Here is a 10,952-nt window from a genome sequence, read left to right as displayed (position 1 = left end):
TATTTAAGGATGACAACCCCCTAGAGCCTCCAGGGAAAAGGTTGTAAGTTATGCCCTGGGGGCATATAAGGTTTTTATTGATAGAGTTTTCGCAAAAACTTCAAGAGGGGCTTATTCAATTGGAAATTGAGAGGGCTAGTGCCCTCTTTAATAGTCGAAAGTGATTGTAGGGTAACTAACCACCCTCTCATGCGCACCATTACCCCAAACACATCCAATCAAAAACGACTAATTTGATTGCAAATTTAAACAGCTATCGCCTCTCTAAACACCCGACAGTGACTGGAGTGTGAGTAACACCCCTTTCATACAAAACATTTCCCAAAAAATATTCAATCAAAATTTTGAGATAGCTACTGCATTTAACCTAGTTGAAAGTTCTAAAAGATGGGTCTTAGAGAATGACAACTATCCTCACAGCTCTAAGGGTAAGGGTTGTAATTAATGCTTTTTGGACATATAAGTTGTTTATAGAAAGCATTGTCGTAGAAACTCAAAAAGGGCTCATTTGATGAGAAATCGAAATGCTTAGTACGCGTTTTAACAGTCAAAAGTGGCTTGACACTCTTGTAATAAAGTTTAATGTGGATATAATAGATGATTTTTGTTGTTGTTTTTGTTGTTGTTTAGACTAGGCCAATTCGTAACAAGGGATTTGTGGTAGGAACTTTGAAAAGGGCTCATTCGATTGAAAACAAGAAAGGGCTGATGCCCTTTTTAATAGTTGAAAGTGATTGGAGGGCAGCTAATCCCCCTCCCACGCCCAACCTCCCATTTGCCTTTATGTTTAAAAACTAAGTATTGCCTTAAGATTAAATCACAATGCACTATGTTAATGCTAGTTCCCAATAAGGCATCTCAGCAGTATCCCAAGAATGACTGAGGGTATTATGTTCACACTTTTGGTGCTACTTTTGCTCTTAAAATTTAACCAAATCAAAATAGAGTAAGTGTATCCAAGCTATCAAAGAAAGTAAACAGATTTTTCTGCGAATGCTATCCAGTTTTCCATTTCAGGTCGACTAGAGGAGGTATGAAACGAAATTAAACACTACTATTTGTGTCCAGATTTTTAAAAGGGTGTATGTTTTTAAAAATTGCTGAAAATTTTTTTCCAGAATTTTCTCCAGCATACAGGCCAAACTATAATGTCTTAAAAAAACGAAAATATTTAAAGTATTATTTTCTTTTTCACTGAAAAGACTATGTCAATATAAAACGAACAGAAATTAATTAAAAAACTTTTTCCACAAAATAAGTTTTTCAAAGAAACATAAAGAACTCCATTAAACAAAAAATGAGAAAAAATAAAATCAAATAATCTACCAAGCATGAAACTACCGCAAATAAACATCGATAAAGAAATGAAACCCAAAACGAACAGAAATTACAATAAATAACCAAGCCAAACTCAAAACGAGCAGAAATTAGCATAAGTTGGGCTCAAAACCCCTCTTCCTTCCGAAGGCCAGAACATAATTTGTACTTTACTGAAGAAAATACAAATGAATGTGCATTCTCAGTTTAATATACATATACTGATATTTAGTCATCAAAATGTTAATATTATTTTATTTATTAAAGTTATAAAAGTAAAAAAAATTATATTTTTTCAGTAAAATGCAAATTATGTTCTGGCCTTGGTTATTGTTCTGGCCTGGCATCTGGCCTTGGTAAATCGTGGTTATTGCGGTATTTTTATACGAGACGTATTAAAGAACGAACTATAGCTCATAGTAACAGATATTTTAAAATGATTACATAGATAATGATGCGACCAACACTTAACTTTTGGCAAGATAATAGAATACAAATATATTTTAAACGTATAGTAAAGAAAGAACTCTAAATTGCAGTAGTAGCTGCAACCTTATGAAAGGTGAACCACAGCCGATAGTAACAAAAAGTTTTCCGGGTTGCAGGGGTAGCTAGCAACCTAGTAAGAGACGATCATGTCCAATACTAAAAAATGTGATACCCTATAACTCCAGAAAATAGTTTCAGATTAAGCCCATAACTTCCGAAAATAGTTTCAGATCAGATCAGAAGTCAACTATTAGAACTAGACCCCAGCGCCGCGCCGATGAGGGAAGACCGGCGGCGGCGGGGCCAAAATTAGTGCGCTACGCCGCGCCGCCGGTAAGATGTCGGCAGCGCGCCGCCGGCGCGATCAATGTTGACCGCAAACATTAATATTTTCATCAGTATTTCTCAGATCACAGCTTAAATTTACAACAGATTCGAGCCTATTCATGAGTTCAAAAATTCACAAGTCGCTGGCTGGAAGCTGGTCTTCTTCGTTATTCATCAAGAGAAGCAGAAATCCGGTAGAAACGAAAGGGCTGTGACGTTTCAGAACCCTTTTATAATGCGAGTAGTTGAAGTATCTATTAGCTATGTATTCTTAACATAAATTAAATAAAAAAAAACAAGTTTTTTTAACTGAAAGTAAGGAGCGACATTAAAACTTAAAACGAACAGAAATTATTCCGTATATGAAAGCGGCTGTCCCCTCCTCAATGCCCTGCTCTTTACGCTAAGGTTTTTTATTGTTTAAAAAAAATAGAGTTGTGAGAAAGTCAAACTTTAGCGTAAAGAGCAAGGCGTTGAGGAGGGGACAGCCCCTTTCATATACGGAATAATTTCTGTTCGTTTTAAGTTTTAATGTCGCTCCTTACTTTCAGTTAAAAAAACTTGTTTTTTTTATTTAATTTTTGAAAGTTTTTGTATAAATGCAGGTTTTGATCTTTGCTCACAGTACATGACTAATTAAAACAAAATTTTCACATTAATTTAATTTTATTTGGTTAAACGGCTTTTTTGAAAGTTGTTTCATTTTACTTACGAACGTTTTTATTAATAATAAATACACGTAACTTACGAATTAATTTACGTAACAAACTTCTATGTTAATATATTTTTAATACGTATATTAGGGGGCTCACCCCCTAGTCAATACCTTGCTCTTTAAGCGAAAGTTCTAATTTTGTTACAATTCTTTAAAACTGACCGCTTAATCACAAAGGCCTTTAATTAGAATAAATAGCTCTTATGAAAGTACTAAAAAATCTCTGGATTAAAGAGTGAGGTATTGACTAGGGGGTGAACCCAATCATATATGTAATATTTTCCGTTTGTTTAAGGTTTTGATGCTGCTGCTGTTGCAGTTGAAACACATATTTTTTTTATGTTTAATTTCTGATCTTTTTTTCATAATGCTGGGAAGTCCGGCATCCCCTTCATAGCAATGTCCCTTCCCCCATAAAAACTTCCTTCATGAAGAGATCCTCCTAAATAACCCCCGAACCCCCCCCCCCACTACCAGGAAAAATCTCCCCTGAAAACGTCTGTACTGTATACTTCCCAATAACCAATACTATATGTTAACATTGGGTAAAGTTCATAACTTTCAGCCATCCTCCCGGGAACGTCGAGGTATTAAGTCATCCGAAAAGACATACTTCTAATATTTTCGAACATGCTGAACAAAATGGCTAACTCAAAATTTTGATCAGGTGATTTTGGGAAAAAATGAGGGTGGGAGGGGGCCAAGTTGCCCTCCATTTTTTTGGTCACTTAAAAAAGGCACTAGATCCTTTATTTCCAATTCCAATGATCCCTCCCACGATATTCTAGAACCACTGGGTCGATACTATCACCCCTGGGAAAAAAAACAAACAAATAAACACGCACCCGTGATCTTTCTTCTGGCAAAAAATATAAAATTCCACATTTTTGTAGATAGGAGCTTGAAACCTCTACAATAGGGTTCTCTGATACGCAGAATATGATGGTAGGATTTTCATTAAGGTTCTATAACTTTTAGAGGGTCTTTCCCCCTTTTTTCGAACATCAGCCAAATTTTCTCAGGCGCGTAACTTTTGATGGGTGATATTAAACTTGATGAAACTTATATATTCGAAATCAGCATCAAAATTCGATTCTTTTGATGTATCTATTTGTATCGAAATACCGTTTTCTAGAGTTTCGGTTACTGTTGAGCCGGGTCCCAATAACCAATAGCATATGTTAAACATTGGGTAAAGTTCATAACTTTCAGCCCTCCCCCTGGGGGGCTTCGAGGGATTAAGTCATCCTAAGAGACATAGTTATAATATTTTCGACCATGCTGAACAAAATGGCAATCTCAAAATTTTGATTGGGTGACTCTGAGATAAAAATGAGCGTGGGAGGGGGCCTAGTTGCCCTGCATTTTTTTTAGTCACTTAAAAATGGCACTAGAATTTTTAGTTTACGTTCCAAAGAGTCCTCCCATGAAATTATGGCCCCACTGGATCAATACGAAAACCCCTGGGAAAAAAAAAAAAAAAAAAACAAATAATCACGTGACCGGGATCTTTATTCTGGCAAAAAATACAAAATTAAGCAGTTTTGTAGATAGGTGCTTGAAATCGGTACGGTAAGGTTCTCTGATACGCTTATTATGATGGTGTGATTTTCATCAAGTTTCTATAACTTTTAGGGGGTCTTTCCCCCTTTTTTCGAAAATCAGCCAAATTTTCTCAGGCGCGTAACTTTTGATGGTTAAAAATAAACTTGATGAAACTTATATATTTTAAAAAATAATTAAAGTATGATTCTTTTGGTGTATCTACTGGTATCAAAAATCCTTTTTTTAGAGTTTCTGTTACAATTGAGCTGGGTCGATCCTTAATTACAGTTCGTTACCACCAACTGTTGGATAATTGTCAAAATTAGTAGTTTTTTCATCGAGCATTACTGCATACAAAACTTCAAATACCATATCATAAATTTCGTTAGTTATCTGGGTAAAAACTTTGAATATAACTTTGAACTCGGAAGCTTAATTTTTTCATAATGCCCTTTGCCTACATCTATTTTGTCAAATTTAAAACAGTTTAATTTACTGTATACTATTATGATTGTTTTTTTTTTACTCTTTGGGAGTCCTCAGTAGCCTTTCTTCTATTAAAAACAATTCCTTATGAACAATTAAAAAGAAAATACATTTTTAAGTTTGTTTGGCTTCTTTACGGAATATATGTAGTTTAGAATTAGTCTGAACTGTTGCTTTTTTATTGCTTTTGGCTGCTCTTTTGGATATTATTCATTTTTTATTTTGGGGATTCTTTCCAAATTATAAACAGATAAATACCTAATATCAGTCAAATTATAAACTGCATCTAAAAGGAGTAAATTTATCAAATTGAAAAATACATGATGAACACTTCACATGAGAACTTTTCAATTACAATGAAACAAAATACACTTAATGGTTTATTCGGTATGAAGAAAAACGAAGTGCCAGCTATTTTCTTAGCTAAAAAATGAAACACTCATCCGTTTTAAATTTAATTAAATGAAATAATATGGAAACTGAAGTAGCTCCAGGAGGTTGTTGGGATTTTCATCCTAGTTCGTCACTTTTAATCCAAGCAAAATGTTAGGACACTTAGTATCAGTTATTGAGTTTAAGCTTTGATTTCCAAATGCTCACAAAAATTACCAAATTTAAGAAAGTCGCAACAATAAGTCACATGTGGTCAAAATACTCAAAGACTCCTCTTTGATCCCCACCCAGGCTCAAAGCTTCTGCTATGGTCATTTCCATGGAAATCTCCAAAGAGTTTTTTTTTAAATAGCTTTTAAGCGTAGTTAGGGGTATTTAGCCTTTTTTGCTGTTCTTCAAAGCTTTGAAAAAAGTGTTATAATATTCCAAATGTTACATTTGTTATATTTGTGCATATTTTTGGTAATCATTTGTGGGGTGATTGATTTTTTTAAACCCTTGTAGATACTTAAGAACATTGCAACATCTAGCACCCTGAGGTCTTAAGACTGTCAAAGACTCCTCCTTGAACCCCCCAAATTGAAATTTTTTATTATGACCTGGCCTTTTAATGTAACTTGGGAACTGGACAAAGGGAGCCATTGTCACTCGAGTGCAATGTTAGGTGGGGATGTCGATATTGCTTTCGTCACACCAATTCGTTTTAGTGTGAATCTGCCTGGTACTTATGAATGAATGTTTTCAAAGTAAACTCGTTTCATCGATAAGAAAAAAAAACGAGTTGGACGCATATGTCCCTTTCCTTTAGGACGCCAAAACCATGCTAGTGCTGTATCAAGTATAACTCACGAAAATCGTGTTAATTTTTGTCAACTTTTCAACTTTTTGGCATCCCTTCTTTCAATAAAGAAAAAATCAAGGTACTATCAATTAAATATAATAACTCCCTATGCCCCCCCCCCTCTGGATACCATCTTGATAGGATAACGTCTCTGCTTTAAATAAAAAAAAATAATTTACTTTTTGGCACCCCTGCTTTAAAAAAAATCGAGGTATTATCATTTAAATATGATAGCTCACTACCCCCCCCCCCCCAACGGGATACCACCTTGATAGGATGCCGTTTCTGCTTTAAATTAAAAAAAAATTAACTTTTTGGGATCCCTGCTTTCAATAAAAAAAATTCGAGATATTATCATTTAAAAGTAATACCTCCCTACCCCCCCCCTCTCTGGATACCACCTTGATAGGATACCGTCTCAGCTTTCATTAGAAAATAATTTACTTAATACTTAACTGGTTCAAACAAACACGCAAAATAATGTTAAACAGCTTAGTGTTCCTTGAAATAAAATTGAGAGTATGAGTAAAGGGATGCAAAGACAACAACAAAAATGTCGAAATTATTCAGATATAACTCAAATTATTGGAAAACTGAGTCATAGATTCGCCGTGGCATTCAATAAGATCCAAAGAATCTAATTAAAAGGGAGCACACAAAAAAGCCAAATTAGGCCAGTAGCCTATGAGAAATCGCTAAATAGCCAAGTCCTAATGGGGGGCCCTGGGTCTATCAAAATATTTCAATGGTTTCCCAGGGAATTTGATATCATTTTCTTCTGTCTCCCTTTAAATGAAAAAAATAATTATCTTTTTGACATCCCTGCTTTCAATAAAAAAAATGAGGTATTATCATTTAAAAATGATAGCCCCCTATCCCCCCCTATAGGCAATAATTTACAATTTATTTATGAAGCATATTTTTGGGGTAACTTCCGGTTCAAGCTTTGATTCCCCAGCCTTGTACATAGCTTAGTTTATAGCTAAATTTTGTCTCAATAGAAGGTTTTTTTTGGGGGGGGGGGTAAAAATGTTTCAGAAAGAAGATTGTATTTTCTATCAGGGTTCAACAATTGAGTATTAAACATTAAGAAAATCTTATCTATAAACAGCAAAAAAAAAATACAAATTTGCAATTCAGCTGTAGAAACAATCTCTCCGCTGTCAATTTCAAAATCCAACTGAAGGCTGAAGCTGTATAGTAGTGAATGCGTTCTTTAATTCCTTTAAACTTGAAAACAAAATTTTTGACTACGATTGATGTAAGAAATAGTGATTAAGAAACTGCATCAGAAATAGCTTGAGCTCATTTCATAAAGACGATTTTTTTTTGTCAACATTAGAAGAACTGTGTATATTAAAATATTTGCAATTGCACATTGCATCTGTTTCGTTATTATGCAAAGTAACAAAAGAGACGAAAATTAATGAACAAGAGAGTAGTGAAGAATTATGGTATTCAAAGTAATATTTGTCAGGGAAAGTCAATGGGGATAAATCGTTATGGGTGGCACCGTGATTGCATGATTTTCGGGGATTCGGGGAACCAAATTTTTTTTCGGGGTGACGCATAGATTTTTGGGAAAATACTCGAAAATTCGGGATAGTGCAAGCCCTGCTTGATTTCTAATCATTCAAATCGAAACACTAAACTACACGAGAAGAAAAAGCTCCGACTTTGCGGTTGACGCAATAAAGAATTGCCGCAAAATTAATTTGAAATCGACCGAACACCACCGCCTCTGCCGGCGGCGGAATGACACTTCGGCGGCGTTCGACCGGAAGTCTCGTCGGCGGCGTTCGGTCGATCCGTCGGTGCGGCGCCGGGGTCTAATTAGAACCACCGTGTCCGAAACCTCTGTATAGAAAACTTACAGTCCCTTGGCTTGAATAACGAGGAAAATCTATTGGCTTGAAAAAAAAGAAAAGTGGCTGAAACCACGAATTTATACATCGACAGCAACTTTGTTTTTTTTCTGGGTTGCAGTGGTAACTACAACCTCGAAAAAAAATGACAAGTCTAGTGCCTTTTGTAGTGACACATGAAGTGACTTTTGTAGTTAAAAAACTTATTTTTTAAATATAATCATTTTTTACGAAAAACTAAATTTTTCTATAACACTGTAGTAGCTTATGTTATTAACATCAAGAATTTGTCACCTCTACGTGCTTTTGTAATAGAAAAAGAAACATTGAGAACAAAATCAATGGTTTTACAGAGAACTGCATTTTCATATACTAGATAATGAAAGTCGTCATAGTTTTATTAGAAATATGACGTAAATAGAAAAACGCTATATTATGACCTTACCTCTGAGAACATTGGTTATGACCTCATAATTATAATATGATTATATTGAAGAGTGAACTATATTTACGTATCTCACATAAGGGATCACTTTAGTTCATGATAAATAGGTAATATGCAAGTTTCATTGGTATCATGGCTGAAGAGATAGCTGACACCTAGTAAAGAACAAATCAAAAGTTTTTTTACTAGGATATGGTGCCATATTTGACTTACTTTACTGCCTGATTCTCTGAGAATCGTCTGTCACAATTCAAACTAAGAACAGCCGTACGCATTTTCCTGTTTGTAATTTATCATTGTTGCACCTCTAGCTGCATCCTAGTAAAAGGCGAACCGCAGCTCATAGTAACCAAAAGTTAAAAAAACACTTTTTGAAAAAAGCTGCCTAATGATAGAAAAATTTACAATACTACTCTTATTGATGATACGATGTTTATTTTTGTTGGATTAGATATTAAAGAATATTAAAATTCACCAGACATAATTTCCCTCCATATACCAGGCATGACTTGGAGAACTGTAGTCACTCGAGGTGTTACTCCTACAGGGAGATATTTTCATTCAGCAACAGCTTATGGTCACTGTGTTTATTTTTTTTTTTTTTGGTGGAAGAAGCAGCTTAACACTTTCAAGAGACTTTTCAGTAGGATTTGTTGATGTCATCAGATTGTCAGTAGATTATGATAACACAATGTATGTATTTGACAGCAAAGAGTCCCAGTGGCATAAACCTGTGGTGGAAAATTCCTCAGTCTCCCCTATTGGAAGGCTAAGTCATTCAGCCTTTTTATACAAGGACCAGATATTCGTTCTTGGTGGATACAATGGTATCTTAGACCAACATTTCAGCGATTTATGAGCTTATTGTTAAAAAAAATAGATGGCATAAAAGGAAACACAGTGATAATCTAATCTCAAAGCGAAGAAGACATACAACGTGTGTTGTTCGAAAAAAAGCCGTTACTTTTGGAGGAACTCCTGGTAGGTGGAGTAAATTACTCTACCTTACTGAATTGATTATTCTTGTTTTGCACCTTCACTTTTCACGCTATGTCTTTTGAGCCTGAAAATCTTTCCCTCAGAAGTTTTTGTAGTTTACCTAAAAAATTCAGGCATCAACTTCAATGTATCACGGATCAAAACAAAATCTCAAGATACTTTTAAATGTTTTCACTCTTATAACTTAAAGAAATCAAAAATTAATTAAAATTTTAAGTACTAAATATCAGTATATATGTATTAAACTGACAACACACGTTCATTTGAATTTTTTTCAGTAAAGTTTAAATTTAATTCTGGCTTTTAGAAAGCATAGGGGTTTTGAACTCTACTCATGTTGATTTCTGTGCGTTTTGACTTTGACTCGGTTATTTATATTAATTTATTTTCGTTTTGGGTTTCATTCATTTATTGATGCTGATTTGTGGTTGTTGTATGCTTGATATATTATTTTATTCTATTTTTGTTCATTTTTGGTTTAATGGAGTTCTTTACTTTATTTTGAAAAACTTATATTGTGGAATAGTTTTTTTTAATTAATTTCTGTTCGTTTATTTTGACATAATCTTTTTCAGGGAAAAAGAAAATAACAGCTTGAATTTTTCCGGTTTTTCTTAAGAATTTATTGTTTGGCTTGGTATTTGTATGCTGGAAACACTTTTCAGCAATTTAAATAACATAAACCCTTTTGAATATCATGACGCAAATATTAATGTTTAATTTAATCATATACATCCTTTAGTTGACCTGATAAATAAAACTTAATACCATTCTCAAAAAAATTATATCTATTCTCTTCTACAGCCATGATACACTTACACTCTTTTGATTTAGTAATTTTTTAAGAGCAGAAGTAGTAAAAGAAGTAGCGCTGAACCTTCTTACCCTCAGTCATTCTTGGCATATTGCTGAAATGTCTTATTGCCACCCAGCATACGAACAGTGCGTTTTGATTTAATTTTAAAGCAACATTTATTGTTTAAGAATAATGGGCAAAAGACATAACCTTGGAGGGGTTTACTAACCCAATAATCCTAGAGACATAGTTACTAGTTTATTCAGCTATGCTGAACAAATATGCTGTCTTAAAATTTTGATTGGAAGCGTCTAGAAATTATGAGCTAAAGGGGGCGCTGATTGCCCTCCAATCGCTTATGAGACTTAAAAGGGCACTAGAAATTTTATTTTTAATCAAATAGCTCCTTTAAAACATCAATGGTATTACTAGCTATGATAGAGCATCGCTGCCTATGTACTTATATGTCCTATATTGCTTGTATGTCCTTTTAATACCTGCATGCATATAGTTTTTCGCTTAATTGAAGTTCCTCTTAAATGTTCCCCAAAAGTTTCAGCTTCATACCATTAGTGTCGTTACTTACAGTAACCGTCAAAGCAGCATTAAATGTATACGCACGTGTCTCCTGACTAGTTTTCTGACTAGTTAGGTGAAATTTTCAGAGAATATTTCTGTTGTACGGATGACAACCTGCCATCCGTATGCAGGTTGTCAAAAGGGTATATCAGCAA

At 34.4% G+C, this 10,952-nt stretch overlaps 1 pseudogene; it reads left to right on the top strand.

Annotated features, from left to right (window-relative positions):
• Positions 1-401: 401 nt before the first annotated feature.
• On the top strand, positions 402-9,587 carry LOC148940030 (kelch domain-containing protein 3-like; annotated as a pseudogene).
• The last annotated feature ends 1,365 nt before the right edge of the window (positions 9,588-10,952 follow it).

This window comes from Artemia sp. Qi Xiang Cuo, chromosome 20 (assembly GCF_049724085.1).
Source record: "Artemia sp. Qi Xiang Cuo chromosome 20, ASM4972408v1, whole genome shotgun sequence".
Lineage (NCBI taxonomy): Eukaryota > Metazoa > Arthropoda > Branchiopoda > Anostraca > Artemiidae > Artemia > Artemia sp. Qi Xiang Cuo.
The sequence above is the reverse complement of the archived record's forward strand: the minus strand, read 5'-3'. Positions and strand labels throughout refer to the sequence as shown.